The sequence below is a fragment of the Canis lupus genome, chromosome 4, assembly GCF_048164855.1.
Source record: "Canis lupus baileyi chromosome 4, mCanLup2.hap1, whole genome shotgun sequence".
NCBI classification, from domain to species: Eukaryota; Metazoa; Chordata; class Mammalia; order Carnivora; family Canidae; genus Canis; species Canis lupus.
The window spans coordinates 2408223-2435132 of record NC_132841.1 but is presented as its reverse complement, the minus strand read 5'-3'; the positions used below and the strand labels follow the sequence as shown (position 1 = coordinate 2435132).

General features: G+C 33.9%; 1 long non-coding RNA gene across 11 annotated transcripts in view; it reads right to left on the bottom strand.

Moving 5' to 3' along the window:
- LOC140631725 (uncharacterized) overlaps window positions 1-26910 on the bottom strand; it is a 179093-nt gene that overhangs the window by 104135 nt on the left and 48048 nt on the right. For 2 of the 11 annotated variants that reach the window (XR_012029219.1, XR_012029221.1), the window contains exons 6-7: window positions 25791-25999; window positions 21057-21155 (exon numbers count right to left, since the gene is read on the bottom strand). The exons of 8 other annotated variants lie outside the window; for them this stretch is intronic. This is a non-coding gene — a long non-coding RNA (uncharacterized lncRNA). Of the gene's footprint in view, window positions 1-21056; window positions 21156-25790; window positions 26000-26910 lie in introns of those variants that run through there. One more of the 11 variants, XR_012029229.1, reaches the window with a different exon arrangement.

Here is a 26910-nt window from a genome sequence, read left to right as displayed (position 1 = left end):
CTTCTTATGAACTACATAGTTTTTATTGCTACATTTGTATTTGTTTTCTTATTACTTAATAACTAGAGTTATATGGAATATATGTGTGTGAGTGTGTGTGTATATATATATATATATATATATATATATATATATATATATATATATATATATTTAGCTTCACCCAGAACAAAACCCCCTTATAATGGATGGCTGTTGCCAAAGTATAAATATGCACTTACCTTCAGAGCTGTCAATCAGTATACTTCCATTCTCTCTCCCTCAGCCTTTGTGTTATTTTTGGCATTCATATTACAAGTGTTAGAATCCTTACAATTCATTGTTATTGTATTATTCAAGATCATTTCACTTGCAAATGATGTAAACCCAAATTAAACTAAGTTGGGCAAAAACTAAAAGGAAGGAGGAATATATTGTCTTCTATACTAAAATAGTAAAAGGAACCATAGGGTGGATCTAGCTGCAACCAGAAACTCACATGCTCTCAGAATATTCTTTCTTCAACTCTCATCTCATTCTCTAAATTTCCCCATGCACATGGACTTATGACATATATATCCTTACATGTAACAGAACTGAAAGAAAGCTTTTCCTCTTCTGTATGTAATAATAAAATATTGTAAAAAATATTGTAAAAAATGCCTAATTTAAAGATACACATTCATTTGTGCACCAATAATTTTAGCTAATTAGATACAGGTGTGCTACTTACAATAGTCATGAGTCTATAGGGATTGAACAACAACAACAAAAAAACCAACTATCTTTATTCAGAGATAATATCCTGAGAAAAATCTAAAGAAGGCTACTAAAACTAGCAACTTTTATATGTTTGCAGAATACAAGGTCAATATACAAAAACAGTTGGTTTTCTATGTACTAGAAAAGGAAATGTAAAATTAAAATTTAGAAAAACAATTTAAATAGCATCAAAAAGTGTAAAATATTTACATATATATTTGCTAGGAGTTACACAAGATCTGTACACACACACAAAAATAAAACTATAAACATTGCACAGAGATTAAAGAAGAACAAAATAAGTGGAGAGATATGGCCCATCATGGATTCAGAAACTCAATATTGTTAAGATGTCTATTCTTGCACAAACTGAACTACAAATTTAATGCAATGACAGTCAAAATCCCAGATTGCTTTTGGTAGAAATAAATGGGCTGATTTTAAAATTAGTATGGAAATTCAAAACACTTAAAATAGCAAAAACAAATTAGAAAAAAAATAAAATGTAGAACATCAACACTACTTACGTCAAGAAGTAGTTTAAAGTTACTCTAATCAAGCAACTATGAAATAAAAATGCATGGTATTGAATAGAATTCAGAAATGGACCAACTCAAATTGTCTGACTTTTGACAGAGATCCCAAGGAATTAAATGGAGAAAGGATAATGTTTTTGATAAACTGTTTTGTAGCTATTGGATATTCTATATGCCACGAGAGAAATGACAATCCTTGGCTCTTACTTTTACACTGTATGAAAAATTATTGCCAATGTCTTACTTACCTGTATGCAAAAATTATTGCAAAGACCATTTGCAGTTGTTGAACCTATAAAACTTCTAGAATAAAATATGGGCGAAAATTCAAGTGACTCTGGGATTTTGTAAACATTTATTAAATAGAGTGCTTGCAACAATCACAGCTTCTGAAGGAAAATAATTGATAAACTGTACTTCTTCAAAATTAAAATAATGCCCTTTAGAATATAATTACAAATAAGAAAAGGCATTCCACAGTAGAGAGAGAACATTTAAAAACATAAGTTTGACAAAGGACTTATAACTAGGATATATTTTTAAAAAAGCTCTTATGTAACAAAAATAATATAACAAACCAATTCTTAAATTGATAAAAGATTTGAAAGACACTTTGAAAATTTAAAAATACTGTTGCAAATACATGAACATATCTTTATTATTAGTTACAGAGAAATTCAAATTAAAATACAAGATACCACTACATATCTACTAGAATGACAACATGTAAAAGAATGCTGATTTCAACAATTGAAAATAAATAAATAGATGTGATCCACTGTCTCAACAAACTAAAGTCACACAAAGACCAATAGAAGACATAATGACTGAAAATGTGCCAAGATTTTGATAGAAACCAATCTTCAAAGTTGTGATGGCAAGAGTTTGCAAAGGTTCTAGAAATACCTATGCAAAGCCATGTACAAGAAACAGGAAGAAAGATCCGTGTGTATAGATTAGAGGGCAATGATAAAAGGAAGAGTGATAGAAAATAGAATCAGAGACAGATAAGAGAGCTGGCTCATCTAGGACCTCATTAGCCATGGTAATGATTTTGAATTTCACCCAGTGAGGTAGTAGCCATTGGAAATTATTGAGGAGAACAGTGACATTATACGGTATATGGCACAGGGTGAGGGTTAATTGTCCAAGAATGATCTCCTGCAGGCTGGCCTCCCAGAAAAGGAGCAGGCTTCCTAGAGGGTCCTGGAGACCAGCTACAGCCTTGTAATTAAAAAATTAATCCCAATCAACAACAAGACTTTCCTCAAAAAGGCCCTCCACTTCTCTCCAACTATTATGATGAGGTGCTGGTTTATGTCATCACACAGCTGCAACTATAAGGCTGAATCACTAGTCTTTCCTCCCTGGTGAAAGTTAGGCTTCTGCAAAATTTGTCAGCTAGGAGAATAGGGCTAGAACCAAGGATTTTCATGCCACTTGGTGCTGGATCTTAGTCCCTGGTCAAGTCATGAAGGATCACTTCCATTAAAAGACTCAGGGCCAATCTTGCTCTCCTAGTCTTATGCCCATCCACATTAGATTACTATGCACTTCCTATAATGCACTCAGCACCAAGGATCCCACACTCTTGCTCTTGCCTCAAGAAGTTTTTTTCCCAGTAAGAGCTGTTCATAATTGTCTTTTTTGTTTGCTAGGCACTGGCTTAATTTTTAAAAATTAAATAATAATAATAAAAAACAGGGATGCCTGGGTGGCTCAGTGGTTGAGTCATGCCTTTGACTCAGGCATCCAGGCTCCTGGGGTGGAGTCCCACATCAGACTCCCCACAAGGAGCCTGCTTCTCCCTCTGCCTGTGTCTCTACTCTCTCTCTCTCTGTATCTCTTATGAATAAATAAATAAAATCTTTTAAAAAGAAAACCCACTCTGTTTGCTATATTAAGAATAAACTGTATTGGCAGCATGAACATAATCAATGATATAAATTTGAAACCTGTTCCAAAAATCTAAATGAGAGATGATAATGTAAGATAATTTGTCGAATTCTAGGTTTATGTGAACAGAATCATGGATTTCCTGGTTGACTAAGTGTTTGCATGAAAGAGGTCAACTTTGACAAGATACAGGCACCAATAATATTAGATGATTTAGAAAAAGAGGGGGTTAGGACTACAGTACAGACTCATTGGGTCAAAATAGCCAATAAATCTAACTCTTTAATTTGGCAACAGCTTTTTACAAGGACTATATTTCATCGAATGTCAGTCTCTGCCACATATTAAAGGGTCCAGAATGCTCCCCATCTCTAAGAGTGTTAACAATAGTGAATATCACAGAGACCTGATAATTAAGAAATCTGAGCCACACATGAATGCAGAGTTCACATCTCCAGAAAAGCCAACAGCATTGAATAATGCACAAAGGATTTTCTGTATCAAAAAAAGAAGCATATATTTGCCTGTAGTAGTCTCTGTTCTCATCTTCACAATTTTACTTCCTGAGAGTTGTTATATTAAATGTGCTACTTTTCTTCCCACTTCCCTTAAAACTTTTTTGAAGATGTGTATCAATGCTTGCCATTCAACTGAAACTGTCCTTGTCAAAGCAACCAACTTCTCTGAGAAATTCAAAGGGGCAGATTTTGCATACAACTTTTTTTTTTTCAGCCCCCAGGAGAATTACCTCCTCCACCTTAAATTGCTCTCTGTCCTTAATGTCTATAAATGATGTCCTAATTTGGTTTAATCTTTGGCCTTTTTTTCTTCTCAATCTACATATTTTTTTCCACTGTGTTTATCTACACCTCAATTTTTGTTTTTAAGATAGAGAGAGAGAGAGAAAGAGAGAGAGAGGGAAAGAGAGAGCATGGACAAGAGGGACAGAGGAAGAGCAAGAAAGACTCTCAAGCAGATGTCATGCTGAGTGTGGAACCCAATCTGGGGCTCCATCTCACAGCCCCGAGATCATGATCTGAGCCAAAGCTAAGAGTCTAAGGCTCAACCAACTGCCCAGGCCTCAAATTACACCCCAAATTTAATGACAACCAAATCTGTTTGAGCACCTAAATATCTTTCTTGAATTTTAGAAACATACATCAAATTGCATGTCTACTGGATACCTCTATTTGTACCCAGTGTCCAAAATGGAAAATCTTCAGTATTACCCCAATTATTACTAGTCTTGAGTTCATATTTTGAATAATATAAACATTTATATACCTACCAAGCTATATAATTTGAAGTTCTTAAAATTTCTTCTCTTCTCATTCCTACAACCAATCCTGGTGACTTTTCTGTGTATCTCATGAATCCATATTTAATTTTATCATCATCATTCTCTCTCCCTGGATTATAATTACTTTAATGAATTTTAACTGTATCCAGCATGGAGCTGTCCAATACATTTTCATTGGATGAATGCATAACAGAATAGGTTACATTTTACATAATCTAATTTTAGACCTTATTTTGCAGATCAAGATAATGGGTAAGGCTAGGAGTAGAGGTTCCCTAAGGTTTATAGTCTAACTTAATTTAACAACAGACAGGGCTAAAAGATTCCTATAGTTAAGATACATCATTTTAAAAGGGAGGGAAGAGCTAAGGAGCCTTTCTAGAGCAAGTTCAGAAGCCAAATTTCAGTGACTTGGGTGTATAGTTGAAGAAAAATGCTGGGAATAATTGAGAAACATAGGAAATACTAAGAAAACAAAGAGGGAAAAAGGATTTGAGAAATGTTCTTTATTATAAATTTTAACTTTATTATCCCATCTGCTGGTGTGTTTTTTGAAATTACTGGGAAAGATTTTAAATTGTTTGGTAATTATTTTCAGATACCACCCTAATATTTGCATACAATTGAATACTACACGGGATCAGCTACAACTAGCCCCAAGCTTCTTCAGTTCACAAATGAATTAGTGGAAATTCTTCTCAATCAAAACTATAACTCCACTCTCCAAAATTTTGAAATCAGTTTTGACAGTGCAATCAAAATGGTACTTTTCAGCACAACCCTAGACACTTTAATTCTCTGCTTAAAAATCTTTGGTGGCTACACTTTTAGAACAAAATCCTTATTACATTCATGATATCTAGTCCCTACTTTTCTCTTCTGATTTTTTCTTGATGTAGGCCTCCTATCCAGCATGACTTTCTCCTTCTCCCACAAATAAATTGGTTTTCTGCACATTCTAAAGCATTTTTTTGAGCATTCTCTTTGGTTTCTAATAATGTGTATACTATGTTCTTTATTCATTCAATTTTGAATATCCTCATTTTACTCATTCTCCCTACCAAACCTCTTATTTATCCTTCACAATTCAATTTAGATTAGACTTCTTCCCACCTCATTGACCAATCTCTTACACTGACCTTGCTACAGATAGTTTAGAAGTCTTTCCTGTATATTCTGATAGGTAAGATAACTTGAACAGATCAATGATTGTACCAAATCATTCCTTCTTTTAACTGGAATTACCTAAAAAATAAATAAATAAACTGGTATTACCTTGAATATATATTATATTATATTATATTAATTATATTAATTATTTTATTTTATATTTATTTTATATTTTATTTATTTTATTTTATTTTATTTTATTTTATATTATTTTATTTTATTTTATTTTATTTTTTTATTTTATTTTATTTTATATTGGGCCGGCTATTGTGCCCAAGATTGTGAATCTGAGAAACCACCAAGGAGCCACACCAATGCAAACACACGAGGATTTATTATACAAGCTCGAGCTTGGGTCCAAGTGTACCAGAGCAGGGACTTGGACCCAGAGGTGGGTTCCAGCTGAGTTTTATGGGCTGTCTAGGGGTCTCCAGAAGGGGAGGAGGAATTTCTCAAGTTCTGTTTACATTCTGATATGGGCTTTCCAGGGCATTAAGCTCTGTTCTCATTCTAATATGGGGTTTCCTAGGGCGTTAAACTGTCCTCCTTCCCCTAACTGAAGTAAGGTAAAGTTCAGCTCTTCTTCACAGCGGCCTGAGATGGCTGTACTTATGCTAACACTGAACTTAAGGTGGAATGGCCTTAATTTTCTTTGGCCTCCACATCAGCAGGATCAAGGGGGATCAGGAGGCACCAACACGGTAGCCGCAGATCCTTCATCTTGTTAAGCCCACACTCAGAAATTTCCCACCAGCAGCTAAACCACCCAAGGACACATCATCAGGGGGACACAGGACCTATGCAGGAAACCTGAACCGTACCTTACCCAGACCCCATATAAGGGCATAAGCAGTTATCGCCCATACCGATTCCACCAGCAACATGCCCTAATACCTAAACACCCGTACAGACACACAACCCCTTACCCCTCCCCCTTAAAAAAGTCTGCTTGTACTCCCCTGGGTGTGACTTCCCCAGACCCGAGACTTCCCCGGCTTCACTCCTTTGTGGGGCCTTGAAACCTCACGCGAGAGCACATCCCATTAAAAGCCTGTTTCAGGGATCCCTGGATGGTTCAGTGGTTAATCGCCTGTCTTTGGCCCAGGGCTTGATCCTGGAGCCCAAGGGTTGAGTCCCTCATCAGGCTCCCTGCAGGGAGCCTGCTTCTCCCTCTGCCTGTGTCTCTGCCTCTCTCTCTCTCTGAGTCTCTCATGAATAAATAAGTAAAATCTTAAAAAAAAAAAAAAAAAAAAAAAAAAGCCTGTTTCAACCAACTTTTGCCTGGCTTCTCCATTTCATTTCACTACCAATCAGAATAAACCTGACATATTATATTATTATATTATATTAATTATATTATATTATATCATATTATATTAATCTCAAAGCCTAGCCTAGTGCAATGGTTTAAATGTTTGCATCCTCCCAAAACTCATATGTTGTAATCCTAATGTCCAATGTGATAGTATTAGATGATGGGGCCTTTGGGAGGCACTTAGTTCATGAGGATAATGCCCTCATAAATGGAATTAGTACACTTATAAAAGAGATACCATAGAGCTCACTAGTACCATCCACCATATCAGGACATAATAATAAGTCAGCAGTCTGTAACCCAGAAAAGAGCTTTCACAAGAATATGATCTTTCTGGAACAATGATCTTGGACTTCCAACTTCTAGAATTGTGAGAAATAAATTAAGCCACCCAGTCTGTAGTATTTTGTAATAGCAATCTGAATGCACGAAGGTACCCAATGAAGTCTTAATAACCCTTTAAGAAATATTTGTTTAATAAGTACATACCATTTCAAATTTACTAAATTTACTGTAAAAATACAAAAATAAAAATGCCAATTATATTTGCAATGCATGTATTTATGCCTAATTTAATGTCCAAGAAAAGAGTCAAGATGACTGCAGCTATAAAATAGAAGAAACACGTATATAGAAAGAAAAGAAAAATCAAGAAGAAATTCTTAAAATCAATAACCATGTCTAAAAATTACATGTACTTACTATACCTTTTCCAATATACATAGAATCATATGTCATCATCTTATGGAAAGAATACTATATGTAGTCAAAATGTAAATAAAGACAGCATCAAGTTCAAAGTGAATATTTTTTATTGGAAAAGTTTGTTAATATATTCTGTGTGAGTCTTTGCTTGATTCCCAACTCACTAAAGCTTGTATTTTATCTTTTCTCCAATGATATGGTATTTGACTCAGTGTAAAGACTTGTGATCATTTATTTGATTGCAACCATCTGTTCCCTAAAAGTCATTTATCTCTCTCAGGATTTAGAATCATATCTACAGATTCCTAGGGTGCCCCCTTTCCTCTCCCTTGAGGGAAATTACTTTGTCTTGATTGCCTGTTTCTTTTTTATTCTCTCCTGGGTTTTATCCTAAATCAACCCTGTCCATGGGAGTCCAAAGGCAACAATTATAAAGCTTGAATCTAAGAATTACCAGTGACTGCATATCAGAGAAAATGAATATGTGTGTTCAGGTGCCTGTTGGGACTTCTCATGTACCCTTCAAATTTTCATGCAAAAGCAAATGCATTCAGAAAAGTCAAAACACTTACAATATGGTTTTCTCTAGATAAAATATTGAGGTGATAAGAAGATATCTGAGAATTTACCATAATGGACAGATAATGTGTACTCATTACTATGTAAGATAATTTTCTTGTATCATCTATTAAATTCTCAAGACAAAGCAATGAGTTGGGCATTCCTTTAGCTATTTTTAAAGTAAGAAAACTGAGGATCACTGACTTGCCCAGGCTCCGCTTAGCTCATGGCAGAGTTGAATTCAAACACAGGTCTCAAAAACTTCAAAGCATATTCTTTCATAAGCTCTTTACCTCATACGGACATATAACAACATTAGTATACTTTAAACGTGTTCTTTACAGCTCTTTCAACACGGTTAATTTATAAGTTCTATAATGTCAGAGTACATATAGGGAAACATATATGCTAGACATGTCTCTGTATTGCAAGGTGTTTATAGTCTAGTTGGGAAGACAGGACATGAACCAATGTAAAATATTTCACTTAAAAAGATATAAGGAAGGCGCCAAACCACCTGGGTGGCTCTGCGGTTTGGCACCTATCTTCAGCCCAGGGCATTATCCTGGAGTCCTGGGATCGAGTCCCACCTCAGACTCCCTGCATGGAGCCTGCTTCTCTCTCTGCCTGTGTCTCTGCCTCTCTCTCTGGGTCTCTCATGAATAAATAAACAAACTCTTTTAAAAAAGTAAAAAGATGTAAAGAAAATTTGAAAACACAAAAATTTTTCCTTTTTTTTTTTTTTTCTCAGTTTTTAAGGCTAGAGGGTAAATCCCATCCAGTTACTCCTGGCTAGTGCTGGAATTCACTATAAGCCTTAAAATCGAGGAGTATTTTCTTCCAACTTTGTTCATCCCTTTAAAATTGGTTTGGCTGTCCTGTGTCATTAATGTTTCTATATAATTTTCTAACAAAACTAACAATTTATAAAACAATCCTGATGGAATTGTAAATGGAATCATTTGGAACTTATAGATCAATTTGGAACAAAATTACACTTTGGAAATATTGAGCCTTCTAATTCATAAACACAATGAATCTTATTTGCTTAGATTTTCTTTTATATCTGTCAGCAATTTTCAGTGGTTTTAGTAAAGAGATCTTGCACTCCTCTTATCCCTAAGTATTCTACATTTTTTGGCACCATTATCACTTATATTTCATGTTATTTTTTCTTTCCAATACTCAAAACTATAATTGATTTTTTGAGTGTTATCAAAGAATTTGATCATTTTTGAGTACCTGAAATTATGGTTATTAGTAACTGAGTGTTATTTGAAAATCATTGACAATAACACTCTATATTTAACTTGTCCTTTATAATATAAAAAGCAATTTCATATTTACTACATTATTTCATTCATCCAACAAACCTTGAGCCAATCTTTAAGATATTATTTTTATTTGCTCAGTTTAGAACAGAAAAAAAAGCTTAATAGGCATCATTTATTGAACACATAAACTATATTTGATTGTTATATCTCAAGGTTATGTTGCTGCAAGCTTATTAAATTAATGTAATAGTTATAGTAGTTTTATAGATTTCTTAAAATTTTCTATGTAGACAACTATGCAATCTTGTAGTGACTAGGACAAACAGTATAAGACCAAATAAAAATGGGAGAATGGACATCCTGGCTTCATTCTCAATCTTAAGGGAAAGTGCTTGCATTTACATAGGACATATAGTGTCCTACAATATTGATAATTTTTATATTTGTTAATTTTGTCTTTGTCAGATTTTGGTTTGGAGGCTATACTGGTTTTGTGAAACAACTGAAAAGTATTCCCTGTTTCTACATTTTGTGAGTCTGTTGATAAGGGCTACATTAAAATAAAAATATTTCATGGCACCAGGGAAGCCATGTGGATTGAAGTTACCATTTTGGGGATTTTGATGATGAGCTCATTTCTCTAATAAATACAGAACTATTCAAATTTTGTATCCAATTTTGTTGAATTATAGTTTTTAAGAAATGTATCCATTTCATATACATTGTCAAATGCATGGCAACAAAAATCACTTCCCTTTGGATGTCATTTGGATTATGGTAATAGCACTCCTTTTGTTCTTGCTATTGATTACAAATAATTCCTTCTTTTTATTTCTTTTTTTCTTTCCTTCTTTTTCTCCATCAATCTAAGGATCCATCAATTTTGTTTAACTTCAAGAGACAGATTTTTCTAATTTTATTTTTTTTTGTTGCATCTTCTATTAATTTCTGTTCTTATCTTTCCTTTCTTGTACTTATCTTTTTAGTATAGTTGACACACAATATTACATTAGCTTCAGGTGTACAACTTGGTGATCTGACAAGTTCATACATGCTATGCCCATCACAAGTATAGTCCACTACTTGTCCATTACATCACTACAACAGTATCATTGACTCTATTCCTTATGCTCTACTTTTTATTTCTGTAACTCACTTATTCCATAACTGGAAGCTATGTCTCCCTCTCTTTCACCTGTTTTGCCAAACTGCCCACAGCCCCTCCCCTCTGGCATCCATCAGTTTATTCTCTGTATTAATAGTTCTGATTCTGCATTTTGTTGTTGTTATCTTCTTTTTATTCCATTTATGAGTGGAATCATAACAGTATTTCTTTTTCTCAAGCTGACTTAGTGCACTAGTGTAACAACTTGTAGGTCCAACCATGTTATCTCAAATGGGGACATCTCATTTTTAATGGCTGTGTAATATTCCATATTACACTATATGGAATATATATTATATATTATATTCCATATATATTACATATATTATATATTTTATATATATGTCACATTTTCCATATCCATTCCTCTATTGATGGACACAGATTGCTTCCACGTCTTCTACTTATTTGGGGTTTGACCTTTTATTTCTAACTTCCCAAAGTGGAAGTTACTTATATCACCAATTTTAGAACTCTACTATTTTGTTATTTATTATTATGATTTTATTTTCTAATTTAAGCATTTAAAATCATAAATTTCCCTCAATAAACTGTGTCAGTGGCATTCACAAGTTTTATTAGACTATCGTTCCAATTTCATACATTTTGAAATATTTTCTAATTTTCTTGTGATGTCTTCTTTGTACCATGTATTATGAAGTATATTATTTAATTTCCAAATATTTTTTCTAGATATCTCATTATTATTACTTTTTCTTTTAATTTTGCTCTATTCAGAAAGTAAGCTATACATAATTTCAAAAGTACTGAGTATTTCAACCTTTTTTATGACTAACTTATGATCTTTCTGGTGAACATTTTGTTTTATTTGAAAAGAATGTGTGTGACATTTTCATATGTAACATTCTACAATGTCAGTGAAGTCAACGGGTGATAGTTGTTCACATTCTCTGTCTCGATTTTCTGTGTAGTTCTATCAATTACTGAGAGAGAAGAGTTGAAATCTTCAAGTCTTTGCAGATCTGTTTGCTTTTCTCAATTCTATCAGTTTTTGATTCATGCATTTTGTGGCTCCCCACCAGATGCATACATTTTTGGATTATTAACTCCTTGAGGAGTAATCTTCTTTCATTATAAAATAAAAGTATAAAATCTCCTTGTCTGTTGTAATATAACTTTTTTCTGATGTCTACTTGTTCTAATACTAAGACAGTCATTTTAACTCTTATGATATGGTATATCTCACATTTTAATACTAAAAATGTTTAAATGATAAAAAGCTTTTTCATTTGCCCACATATGTTTTTCCATTGTTTTTCACACTTGTCTACAGATCCAGGTTTATATCTGGTATCATTTTTTCAGCCTGTAAAGTAGTCTTTAGTGTGTTCTGTTACATGCCTGCTACCAAACAATTTTGCTGGAAAAGTCTTTTCAATCTTTATTTTTGAAAAATTTTTTTTTTGCGGGGGGCACAGATTTTAGATGCTCTCCCCACCATTTTCCTCTTTAAATATGTTATTTGATTTTCTTCTGGAAGCTTTTTTCCTGAGAACGGTTAATCATTATTTTTCCCCACACATAATAACCCACACACACATGCTTTTAGTATTTCCTCTTTATCAGTGCTTCTCTACAATTTGATTATGATGGTTTCCCATAGTATAACTTTCCTTGTTTATTTATTTTAGAGTTTTATGAGCATCTGAGGTCTCTGTGTTTATAGATTTATTACATATGAAAAATTTCCAACCCTTTCTCAAACTTTTTCTTCCCTAGATCTGCTTCTAATGACTCATCTTTCCTGGTTGTGGGACATACCTTCCTCTCTGGTAAATCTAGATTCTTGTTGGGGATTTTGAATCTTAGATTATTAAGCATATGAATTTTCTCATCTTTCTCTAAAAGCTATTGAGTTTAGTGGTCTTAGGAAGTCAGCTGAATTGCAGATTAGCTTGATCATTTTAAGGCCTCCTTGGCCCTATTCCTAAGGCATCTCCTATTTGGTCCCCGATCTTGATTTCTCCATCAAGATATCTCTAACTGGGACTCAAATTATGCATGCTTTACTTGTTTTGCAGTTTATATCATCCTGTACTTGTTTTTCCAGTTTCATACGTCATTTTTACCCTTTGTATGTGCACATGAATATTCAGGAACACACTTGGTGGATATTCAGAGTGCTTCTCTGATTATTTCCTTCTTTCTGATTCTCTGCCTCTCTAATTTGATATCTCCTAAGTCCTCAATATTTAATACCTGTATCTTCAGTTCAATGAGATATGTATGTTCTCTTGAGTACCCAGCCCTATTTGACAAGCACCTATAGGCAGAAAGCCTAGACCAGCTTTAGGGTCAATGTGTTTCTGTTTCCTTCCCTTTCTCTGAGTTTACAGCCATGAGCTGCCTGTTGTCCAAAGTCAAAAAGTATCAACAGAAGTTAATCCATTATGGACTGAAGAGAAAACCTCTTCAAATGTTTTTCTTAAAGGAAAAAAAATGTTTTTCTTTTTCTTTTAACTCAGTAGCCCATCAGGACCTACCAAACTTATTTCATGGGGACTCAAATAGGTTCTTAAATTATATTCCCTACAAAAATTAGCATTCTTAAAGCATGTTTTCTAGTACATAATCATTTTACAAAATGAGCTTCACTTTTATCTACTACAAAAGATTTAGTGTAATATCTAGTCATCCATCCATAAAATGGTGGCTTATAGTAGTTGTTGAGGAGATCCTTCAAAGTTTGTACACTATGAAATGTTTAAATTAAACATTAGTTATTAAAGTACAACATAGGGATCCCTGGGTGGCTCAGAGGGTTAGCGCCTGCCTTTGGCCCAGGGCGTGATCCTGGAGTCCCGTGATCGAGTCCCACATCAGGCTCCCTGCATGGGGCCTGCTTCTCCCTCTGCCTGTGTCTCTGCCTCTGCCTCTCTCTCTCTCTCTCTATCATGAATAAATAAATAAAATCTTAAAAAAAAATAAAGTACAACATAATTTCCTCTACTTCTATAAAGAGAAATAACGTGTATTGGTCAAATGGCATAATATAGCATTTATTTTCATATGGCAGTGTATGTGTGGAAAAAATGCATTGATTCACAGAAATATTAAAAGCACATTTTTTCTTCACTATTCTCAAATTATGCATTTATTTAAATTAGAGACTTTGTAAATGCTTTTCATGTAATTTAGATAGGCTTTCTCAGATATTTAGATATGATTAATATAAATTAAAACACATGCATATCAAGTTGTTTCCTTTTGCCAGAATTGTTCAAAATTCCAAACTTTCTCTGTATCTCAAATATTGTGGTAATCTTAACATAAAGTTCCTTTCAATTTAAAAATGTTCTCTCTATAATGAGAACATGGTAGGGGAAAATCGCATAAATTTTTAAATGGTCTTCTGAGAAAGCTCTGAAATAATGCATTTCTTTTCTTCATTTTCAAAGGGTGAACTATATTACCATGTACCTCTCAACTAATAAATGCCTATGGTTATACAAGATATACTTCAGGAAAACAATTTGACATTCTCTTACTTCTTGCTATTAAGTTATGCTTTTGAGGTCCATAGATAAAATTAGTAATATCTCTTTCTCTATAACTCACTGTACAGAAGCAAATACACACACAAAGATGAGCTTTAGTTTATTTCTTAATGACTTCCTGGAGACTGTATATCAAATTACATTTGTTTATCTAGAGGGAGAGAAAATAATAATGCATCATTTCATTAGTTGTGGAATATTCTTTGCATTAGTTATGCCAGACACTAATGATTTATCTTATTCAGTGATGCCTTCTTTTTATTAAAATATTATAAATCTCAAAATATTCTGTAATTAAATCCTTAATATTAAAGAAAAAGTCTTGGTGAGTTGCTTTCTCCAATATTTTAAATATTTCTTTATTTCCAATGAGCTGAATAATCTCAGAAGAATTTTAGTTAATCACAAAGAAGATGCTTGGTAAAGCTGACTGTGGCATAGTAATTAAGAAGCAGCCAAAATCCCCATTTCTTGCAAATTTTCAACAATATGCTCTTCAAAGGATGATTTTAGAAGAAACCATTGAATCTGTCCTCTAAATTTTATTTTAACTTGGTCTACTCATGACATTTTATCTCAAGAGTGAGACCACATTCCCAAAATGTAGTTGCTGAATGCTCTTAACATAATGATTACTAGGGATGAAATTGAGATTCCTGAGATATGTGAGAGCTTCAGTTTGAAGTTAAATTGTCAGTGTCACAACATTGTGGGGTACACTCTCTCAAATAAGGAGTGTGCATCCGATGTCACTAATAACCTTTAGAGCTAAGTATATTTAAAAAAAAATAAGCTTTATTTTAAATTCTATGTATATTTTTATTCTTTACTTCCTACAATATCACTTCCATGACAGCAGTTATTTGCTATTTTTCCATATAAATTTTGGGATCTGAGGCTAACCTATGAATAATGATAAGTTTGAGGCATAGATACTGACAACTCTATAGGGTAGTGGGAAGATTCATATATTATGTTTGAAATGTAGAAATTAACTCATTCTCAGATAAGGAACTATGTATATAAATGGGTACATTTATAGACCTGAGTTAAATGTTAAGATACATTAAGATTATCACTTCTGTTTCAGAAGATTAGACAGACTCCTATAAAAACTGAGCCCACTATCTGGTTCAGTCTAACACAGGAAACATCTCAGTGTGAGTATTTCAGAACAATGTCCACTGTATACCATATTGGATTTACTGTGCTTATTAAAGGAACAGCTTACATGTGTGGGAGTAATGTTAAAATATCCAAGGCCTTAGAAAAGCACTATATGTGAAATCAACCCCTTACTCCTAAATTTGTCCCCCACACCCATAAAGATCTTTTAAGTAAACTTTTGAAGTATTAAAGTTAAATGCAAGACATCTTGAGGAGTGTGCTTCTTGAGGAGTGATGTGTGAGAATGAGCAGTCCTATCTGATTTACCACAAAAACATTATACAGAGCGAGTTACAGAGCTGTGGTTTCAACTCTGACATGTAAAATATTTGAGTTGTGTCACTCTTATCCTTAAAGTTAAAAAAAAAAAAAAAGGTGAACTAAAAATCAGTGAATTTTCTTAGACCCACCAGATAACTCAAGACAGGATAAATTGGCCATCCCCAAATCATGAGATAACTGAATCAGTCATGGCAGTGATCTGCTTACTTGGAGCAGAAGCCATGAGAGCAATAAACAGGTAGCAACCCTTAAATGGTAATTCTGTAGACTGTTTAAGTATTAGTAAAATTGGTACAAGAGAGAAACTTCTGGTTGCCAGTCTTAGGCCACAATCCACAAATTTGTGGATTTTGCCTCAAGGAACTCAACAGGTTCTTACAGTGAAGATCCCAAAAGATAACGTCATGGTTCTGGTAGGGGGAAGGAAAATTAACATCTAAAGTACAACCAGAGTCTCAAAATCAAGGCCTACTGTCCAAGGAAAAAGACTTTATCAGAGCCTTATTATACCTGGCACAGTGTTTACCTGACTTATGTGCCCATTAGTCTGTTTGTCTAGAGACAGAGAACGTTTTGTTATTGGACTTATAAGCCAAATTGCATACTAAAAATATCTATAAACTACAATATCTGTATCAGGTTCTTAACTTTTAAAATTTATAAAACCTGCACAGTGACAGATAATTACAAATAAAGAATCTCAATATCACTAATTTTAGCTCTAATGAAATGTTTTTAACACGAGATAATACAAACAGCATATAGACCTTAAGATGTAGAAAAACACGGTGATTGCTTTAGATCAGTCTCTAGATTTACATTGTCTAACACAGTAGGCACTAGCTACATGTTGGTATTGAACTTGAGATGTGTCTAGTCCAAATTGAGATTTTTGTAAATATAAAATAAGCATTGGATTTCAAAAACATTGGATTTCAACATGTAAAATGTACATTTATTTTATATTGATTACATGCCAGAATAATGATATTTTGGATACATAATGTTAAATAAAATTATATTATTAAAATTAATATTACCAGTTTTTAAAAATAGTGGAATACTGAATAATACATATGTGGCTCCATTATATTTCATTTGGACACCTACTGTACAAGGAAAAAATGCAAAACTCCTGATCAACCATAATTATTCAGTAATATAGTAATGGGTCATCTGATGACTTACAATACAATGTGACAACTTAACTCACAATGCTTTTTAGCTTATTGATACCACTTCACTGATTTTTTTTTTCAACAAACTGAATTTTTCTGTGAATTTTTGCATTGGGAAGGCACAAGTCAGAAAACACCACCGTGAATTTGTTAAAATTTTAATTCAAGAGCAGCATGCATGACTGTTGTCTGGAATAATAATTTTTTGGATTTTCAGCTTTGGCTATACCAATAGATAACAATTATTAAGGTAAAATACTGAAACATTTATCAAAATTAGTACCGCTGGTAATTTCCATTTCATTAATATTTATACGTGTTTCCATTTGTAAAGTTTCTTAAACTCTGTGAGATCCATGAAACCTTTCAACATTTATAGATGGAGATCATGAACTCAGTGAAATTTTATGGAACATTTTGTGGATTTGTTAATTTTTCTATTCTGGAGAGAAGAGTCAAAGACTTTACTAGTTTGCTAAAGGACTCAATACAAAAAAATTAATTTCCTACTTTAGAACTAGCTTAATCTCTTTCCAGTACTGTGGCTTCTTTTTGGTTGAGATAAAGACTAACATACATTTCTTGAATTTAATGTGTGCTAATAAATTTTTTGAGCTTCTGAGTTTTAAGAAATTAACTGGAAGTACTGAGAGATATTAATCCTTGCAGTGGAGGATGAGGGACTCCTTTTTAATCTGAAAATGATAGCAATTTTATATGGTTTAAATCATATTTGATGTATTCTCTATGTCTGCTATCTGTAGTTAATGCCTTCATGTAGAGTATTCTCTATATCTGCTTTCTGAAAGGTTAATGCCTTCAGGTAGAGTAGTTGGTGTAAAAGAAACCCTCATGCATGGGTGATGGGAATGTAAACTGTGCAGCCACTGTGTAAGACAGTATGCAGGTTCCTCCAAAAATTAAAAATAGACTTAACCTACAATCCAGCAACTGCACTAATGGGTATTTACCCAAAGAATATGAAAACAGTAATTCAAAAGGATATCTGTACCCTTATGATTATTGCAGCACTATATAATAGTCAAATTATGGAAGCAGTCCAAATGTCCATAAACTGATGAATGGATAAATAAGATGATATATATATCTATATATATACACATACATTGGAGTATTAATCTACTATAAAAAATAGTGAAATCTTGCCATTGCAACAATATGGATGGAGCTAAAGGGTATAATGTTAAGTGAAATAAATCAGTCAGAGAAAGACAAATACCATATGATTTCACTCCTATGTGGCATTTAAGAAACAAAACAATGAACAAAATTAAAAAATAAAGAAAACAAAAAAACCCCAGACTCTTAATTATAGAGAATAAACTGATGGTTATCAGAGGGAAGATGGAGGTGGTGAAATAGGAGAGGAGATTGAGTACCCTTATCATGATGAGCACTGAGTAATGTATAGAATTGTTGAATCACTATATTGTACACATGAGATTAATATAACACTGATGTTAACTATACTCGAATTATAATTTAAAAACAATAAAAAAGTAATTGATGTCTAAGTCATCAAAATTTAGTTAAATTAGTTTAGTATGAGGGCAATCATCAATTTTATCCAAAAGAAACTTCCTTTTTGGTATTCTCATTATTAACTTCCCAGGCACACAAGCTAATATAGAGCAAAACATCCCTTAGGCTCTATAAAAATAAAAACAAACAGCTTTCCACCATGCTACTGCAGGCTTTAGCATATGAAAGAGTGATTTTTTCCTATCACAGGAACCAGATTTGCTTTAGAGAACACTAATTTCATAAGTTTGTCTCCAAACTTGGTACAGTCTGAAGACACAACCCTTATACACAAAAAGCCACAAAGTCTTCAAAAAACTAAACCATTTAAAAATAAATAAATAAAAGCCCACAGTTTTATTTGCTCTTGTGTTTATGCCATCATAATAAAACAGTCAATGCTCAGTGTGGCAATTTCAAAAATTTGATCCCGAATATGTGTGTAAATAATAGATTGAGTTTCTGAGTGTTTCCACAATGTAACAATAACTCAAATTATAGCAGGATTGGAGGCAAGTAGCCACTGGCTACACAGATACAGGATATACAGGGAGTCAGCTGAATTTTGTGGTTCTAGCAATTCAGGAATCAGCCTGGGCTAGAGTGGAGTCCTAGAGAGTCATGGCCAGGAAGGAACACGGACACACTGTATCACCTGTAGATCACAGGAATCCAGAAGAGAGACCAGAGGTTGGGTAAGGGAATGGGGTGGACACCAGAAGACTCAGTACAATGAATATGTTCCCTACTTTAGAGATGTTTTTGATATCTAGCTCTTGCTACAGGAAAGCCATAAACCTTGATCATAAACTATAAATTCACACCATTTCAGTGGTTTCAGAGGCTATTTTCATAATGATACAAATACACTGTATGTATATTTCACTGTCATTCTCTTGTAAGTGTAGAGTGGAAATTACAGAGGCTGCATGAAGTATGATTCATAAATAAAATACATGGAGCCTGAAAAAATGAATTCAGGAGCAAACATAACAATCTAGCAAGACGCTAAAGCAATCTGCAACAATATAAACCAGTGTCATTCTCACCATTTTTGTCTATTTTACAAAATACAATTATTTGAAACAAAAATGTTACTTAAGTTAATATAATGTTTAGTATTCTGTTTTAAATTTATACAATTATTTATTTATTTATTTATTTATTTATTTATTTATTTATTTTTAGAGAGAGAGAGAGCATGATCAATCAGGGGGCAGGAGAAGTGCAGAGGGAGTGAGAGACAAAATCTTAAGCAGACTCCACACCCAGCATGGAGCCAACGAGGGGCTTAATTCATAACCCTGAGATCATGACCTGAATTACTGCAATTTTAAATGAATTAATAGAGGTTTAACATTTTTTCTTAGTTTTAATTTTTAGTTGGTAAATATTAATAGAATAGCCCACATAAACTAAAGCTCCTTCAGGTGCTCAGTTACTTTTAAGAGTATAAAAGGAGCCATGAGTCAAAAAATTTTGACAAACATTATCTTACATTAACACATCAAAATAGAGAAATACAGGGGCACCTGGGTGGCAGTCCTTTAAGCATCTGCCTTCGGCTCAGGGCATGATCTCAGGGTCCTGGATCAAACCCTCATTGGACTTCCTACTCAGTGGGGAGCCTGCTTCTCCCTTTATCTCTGCCCCCTGGCTTGTGGTCTCTCTGTTTCTCACACTCTCTCCATCTCAAATAAATGAATAAAATTTAAAAAGTAAAAAAATAAAATAAGAGAAATACAATCTTCTCACAGGGCACTTAAAATGCATCTTATAACATTCAACATCTTTCTAATAAAGAAATAAGCAGTTTGCATCTGGCCTGTGTCTGGGCTGGCAACTCCCAATTGTGGCAGATCCCACTGGGAATTTTGAAGGGTTATATTGAGATATAGCATCCAAGTGCATGTCTTAGCTATTTCTTCATGCTTTCTGAGTCCTCTTCTCTATGATAAGCCTCTGGGTATCCATGGGCCATTCTCAAAACTTGTGCATTTTCTTGCTAGGGTAAGTAGAAACTTCCAGATCCTTTCACACTCTGGGCAAGGCATGTGTACACCCAGGAGTTTCTCTTCAGACTCTGCAATGAGGTCCCACACAACCTTCATGTCTGCACCAACATGCCCACTCCATGTTAGAAACTGTATTCAGCCAAAGTCTTGAGAGGCAGAACAACGGAAACAATATTCTTCAAAATTTATTTAGGTATTTCTAAGGCAACATTTCCTCATCATTGATCAATTCAAAAATCTAGAGATCAAAATCTAGTCTACCAATCACTGCCCTACTGTTGTCTCCCTTATACACTCACCATCTCTTGGGTCTAGAGGGACAAATTTTCTTGGGACCTCCCTTGGCTGTCTCTTTTTGCATCTTGATTCCTTCCCTGGTAAGCTCTCATATGAATAAGAGAACACAAACCAAGACTCATCTCAAAAATTTCATATATATAAATAAATATATATATATATATATATATATACACACAATTTCTATTAAAAAATGAAAGTGATATCTTCAAAAATCTATAGCAAACATTATACCAAATAATAAAATATTAGAAACATTTAAAGGAATATCAAGGAAAAATATGGATGCTCAAGATCATCTGTAATATTCAATATTTGCATGTAATTTCTACATAATAGTCTTAAGACATAAAAATAAAAGAGATACAAATATCAGAATTAAAGAGACATAACAGATATCTTTATGCTAATGTTATTATTGTTGGTTTAGAATAACCAAAAGAAGTGTCTGTCACATTGGTAGATTTGTTAGAGCTTCCAATAAGGTGATGTGCTATAAATAAATACAAGAAAAACAGTAGCTTTAGAATGGCTTAAAAAACAAATGAATTAAAATAAAGTTCATAACAACAATTAAACATCAGCAGTACAAGTGAAAACACTTTTCCTTCCTCTTTAATTTCTCTATTCCCTCACATTTCTTAGAAACTACAGTTAACAAGCTGGAGAAGTAAGGAAAGAAGCCAAAAGTCAAAAGTCACATATTAGCTGATAAATTATCCCTTCCTGCAGTACCTACCTGTGGATGGTAGATATATTTAAAATCAATTTCAAATATTTCATTATATAATGGTGCCAGACAATTTAATTTGTGAAATGAAATGTTTTAATTTATAATGTGAAGATGTGACATGGGATTACAAAATCCTGCCACTATCATAATTTTCATCCAGAGCAATGGAAAAAAAAATTCAACTGAGTATATTTTAAAGAGACATGGAAGACAAACTAAGTTGCATTGTATTTCATCTATGAGTAATGCTAGTTTAACTTCTGGTTAACAAAAGTATATGTTTTTCAATATCTGAGTTTATTTAGTCACAAAATAAATTATGTACAATGTATTTTATATAAGACATTTTTAAAAATTGTAAAATTCCGATATCAAAAATATATGTGCATTATATACTAATCAAGGAATTCCAAGAACTTTCACATTTTTAAGATACTCATACTATTATTTACATCCACAAAATCTTATAACACTGAGTTCAATTGCCATGAAACTTGTCAAACATTTTTCCTAAGCCCCCAAATAGAATTCATTGTTTCCCTTTTTTTTTATGTTCCTCTTTTTCATTTCAAATAATGCCTGTATTTGGTATATTTCAGTTGAATCAGATGTCTCTCCTGTTAGATTAAGCTCCCTAGGAGCATGATAATTTTCTCATCATTGTTGTATTTTATGTGCTTGGTATGTTAGATACCTATTAAAAGAATGAGACACAAAAATTCTGTTGAAATATATAACTCAAAATTCTGAGCCATGAAATTTTTCCTTACTATTGTTATGGTTATGTTTTCTAAATTTACTACATTGCTTTTTGCTATTTATTACCTCACTTTACATTGTTTTATTACATGAATTATTATAAGCATGAGCTATACTTAAAAATCATCAAGAATTATTTCTTTTAAGAGAGAGGGGAAAATGGTGTCAGAGTAAAAGTACCCTAGGCTTGCCAATGAATATAACTAGATAACTATTAAATTATCCTAAATCCTCCAGAAATCAATCTGAAGACCCAGAGAACAAACTTCACAACAAAAAGTAGAGAAGGGGCCACATCAAAGAAGGTAGGAAGTGTGGAGAGGTGGCTTAGGAGAGAAATGGATCATGGTTGCTATGGTAGGGAGGCAGCTGGTTGCAGAGAAAGGCATCAGACAGACTAGCACCCAGAGCAGCACACACAAGGAAGATGATTCCTCATAGCAACTGACTTGGAAAAGAAGAGGGCCTGAATTTCATGACTTCTTGCAACCAGCAGGACTTAAAACCTGGAGTTTTAAAGGTCAGTGTGCTTGACTCTGGGAGAGTTATGAAGACATTGGGCTGCTGATGGAGTAAAGGAGGCCAAACAGCCTGTGGACAAACAGCATGGAAACAGCAAACTGAAGAGCACATGGGGTACACAGTGGGGAGGTTATTCATTCATCTTGGAGTATGTCTCAGAGAGGCAGTTATCACAGAGATACCTTTCCAGGAACAAAGGAACCAGCAGGTGACATTTCCTTCCCCTATCCTTCAGCATAAACAGAACCACTACAGAAACCATTACAGTGCTGACACTGGCTACCTAACTGGCTTACAATAAGCCCTGCCCTCCATACTCAAGAAGAACTACCCTTCCCAGTCATGCTTGTCTCAGTCCCAGTGCAGTGGGCCCCCTCCCGCAGAAGACAGCCCAAACCCCTGCCAACACAGCACCTTTCAACTCAGGAGCTGTGCAAGGCCTTGGTTTTAGTGGTGACAGTGATAAGCCTCATTTCACAAGCAGATCAGAGCACACATGGTTAGAACACACCACTTTCAGGCCAGAGACCAAACACTGCCCCCAACAGGCAACAAGAGCCTCTGCAGATAACTGGCCTAAAAAAATAAAGCAGCCAGGACATAACAGCAGAGGACATGCAGCACACATTGGAGACACTCCTGGAAGTGCCAGGCCCTGAGGAACAGAGCAATACAGGACCTCTTCTTCATAAAGCCATAACCTTCAAGAACAGGAGACATAGTTGACTTCTAACACATGGAAAGAGGCACAGAGACTTACACAAAATCAGGAGAAAGAGAAATTTGTCCCAAATGAAAGAACAGAACAAGGCCACACCCAGAGATCTAAGCAAAACAAGACTTAAATAACATGCCTGATGGACAATTTAAAGCAGTGATCAGGGATCCCTGGGTGGCGCAGCAGTTTAGCACCTGCCTTTGGCTCAGAGCATGATCCTGGAGACCCGGGATCGAGTCCCACATCGGGCTCCCAGTGCATGGAGCCTGCTTCTCCCTCTGCCTGTGTCTCTGCCTCTCTCTCTCTCTCTCTCTCTCTCTCTCTCTGTGTGTGTGTGACTATCATAAATAAATAAAAAATTTAAAAAAATAAAATAAAGTAGTGATCATAAGGATACTCACTGGACTTAAGAAAAGAATGGAGGACATCAGAGAGACCATTAACACAGAGATAGGGAATAACATAGCAAAGTAAAGGGCTCAATAAACAAAATGAAAAATACACTTGATGGAATAAACAGCAGGCTGGAAGAAGAAGAGTGAATTAATGTCCTAGAAGACAGGATATGGAAAGTAATCAAGCTGAACAAGACACAAAAAAAGAATTATGCAAAATGAGAATAGGGAACTCAGTAACTACATCAAATGTAATAACATTTATATTATAGGAGTCTCAGAATAAGAAAAGAGAGACAATTTATTTGAAGAAATAATACCAGAAAATCTCCCTTTTCATTGGAAGAAAATAGATATCTAGATCCAAAAAGAACAGAAGACTTCCAACAAAATCAACAAAAGTAGATCCACACTAAGACATATTGTAGTTAAAATGGCAGAATACAGTGATAAAAAAATTCTTAAAAGCAGCAAGACAAAAGAAGACAGTTACATATCAAAGAACCCCTTAAGCCTATCAGCATATTTTTTCAGCAGAAACTTTCCAAGCTGGAAAGGAGTGGCATGATCTATTCAAAGTGCTGAATGGGAAAAATCTACAGCCAAAAATACTCTGTCCAGCAATGCTATCATTCAAAATGGAAGGGAAGATGGGATTTCCCAGGTAAACAAAAACTAAAAGAGTTCATGATCCCTAAACCAGCCCTGCAAGAGATATTACAGAGGACTCTTTGAGTGGAAAGGAAAGACCAAAAGTGACAGTATGAAGGTAGGAAACACAAAAGCAGTAAAAATAAATAGTTCTCTAAAAAATCAGTCAAGGAACTCATAAAATAAAAGGATGTAAAATATGACACCATATACCTAAAAGGTGGGGAGGAGAGGACTCAAGACTGGATTCAATCCTAAAATCAACCTAATATAGACCACTATATATGCAGAAGATGTTATATACAAACCCAATGATAACCACAGATTAAAAACTACTAATAAATATGCAAAAATAAAGAGAAAGAAATCCAAATACATCACTAAAAATCCCAAGCAAACCGTGAAAGAAAAACAAGAAGGGTCAGAGAAAATCTTAAGAAACAACCACAAAAAAGTAATAAAATGGCAATAAATACATATATCAAAAATTACTTGAAATGTAAATGGACCAAATGCTCCAATCAAAAGACACAAGAGTATTATACTTAGTGAAATAACTCATAGAAACACAAATATGATTTCACTTATGTGTGGAATTTAAGAAACAACATGAACAAAGGAAAAAAAGAGAGAGAGTGAGCCAAAAAATGGACTCTATAGAAAATAAACTAGTGGTTACCAGAAGTGGGTGGCAGGATGGATGAAAAAGGGGATAAAGGAGTACACTTGTGATGAGCATTAAGTGATCAAAATAAAAAAGTTACATAAATAAAAATTTTAAAAATGAATAGGCAACCTCAAAACAAAAGGAGCAATCCCTTTTGCTTTTATCTTCGAAAAGTTTAATTTACATAAACTAGGAAAACTGTAATATGTATATTAAAAATTATGAAGCATTTGAGTGACATTGCTATTATACATGTTGTAATAAAAAATAATGTAATTTAACTTTCTGAAACTTAATAATAGAAATTTAAAAATATTTGCTTGTCACGTTATGAACAATGAGAAAAGATTTACTTTGAAAAAGTAAAATAGCCATAAATCAGTGTAATAGTGGATAACACCGTAAATATTTTAAAGAAAACAAGACAGTGGTTTAATATATCCTAACTGAATTTTAAATTTTATAAATAAAATATAAGTAGGTAGGAAGGAAATTAATATATCAAAGTGGAAGTAAAACAGTATATATGAGGCAGAAGCAAACTAAAAACCACAGTGAAGTTCTCTGGGAGATATTCTATAATTTCATAGGATACCATGAAATGATCTATACACAGTTTGTCTGATAATGTCATTTATTGCCTTAATTTAGCATCATGTAAGAAATACAGATGGTATACTTACCCTATTTTCTTCTTTCTAATGATGTCTATGTAATTTCCTTGGAATGTGAAATTTACAATGTATATGTGACATATTGTATGCACATCTTCTCCTTCCTTCCTTCCTTCCTTCCTTCCTTCCTTCCTTCCTTCCTTCCTTCCTTCCTTCTTTCCTTCTTCTCTTCTAACTTTGACCCTTATTATTCATAGCAGATATGCCATATCTCAAGCCTAGAAATGGATTTTGATTGATGTAAATCAGTCATAATGGTTCCTATTGTCCTTACCAAAAGTTGGTTTAAAAAAATGCTCTGGGACATCATTTTGGCTAATAAGACAAAAGATAACTTCTGAGGGGCTTCTAGGAAATGTGCCCTTGCTTTTACTTAAGAGTTCCTTTTAAAACTTTGGATGTTATAGGGACTAAACGAGATATTTTGAGACAGATGAATCAATCTGGAATAATCTGATATAAAATTGCAAAGGAAAAGATTTTGAAAGTATAAGTTCCTGCGGCCATTATCGAACCATGATGTCTTCAGTCAGCTGCTTAACAGAATACCATAGACTATGTAAACAACAAACATTGATTTCTCCCATTTCTAGGGGCTAAAAGTCTAATGAGTGCACTCTCCCTGGTTTGACGACAGTCCTTCCCAGTGTATTCTCACTTGTAAGAGAGAGAAGCAATAAGCTCTCTCCTCTTTTGTCATAAGGATGCTAATGCCATCATGAGGACAGGAAGGTAGAGCCATCCCGAGGGTGTCATTTCCAAACACCATTACATTGGGAATTAGAGTTTCTTTTTTTGGGGGGGAGGGGTAGAGTTTCAACATGAATTCAGCACATGGATTCAACACGTCCTGGAGCTCCCCTAATCCCGGACTTCTTATTTGAAATACTAGTTCGTGTTGTGCAAAAATCTGAATTTGAGATTTTAACATATAACTGAAAGGATACAAGATATAAAACAATTCTACAGTAACATTATAAATGATAACACTTATGAAGGTCAAGGTTATAAATCTCTGAGTGTGTTATGCCTTTTTGTACCCATCTTCATTGAGATTTCCTTGAAATACATCATGCATTAAGAATGTCATTTTCTTTTTCTTGGTAATTTTGACACTTTCTTGGTAAAA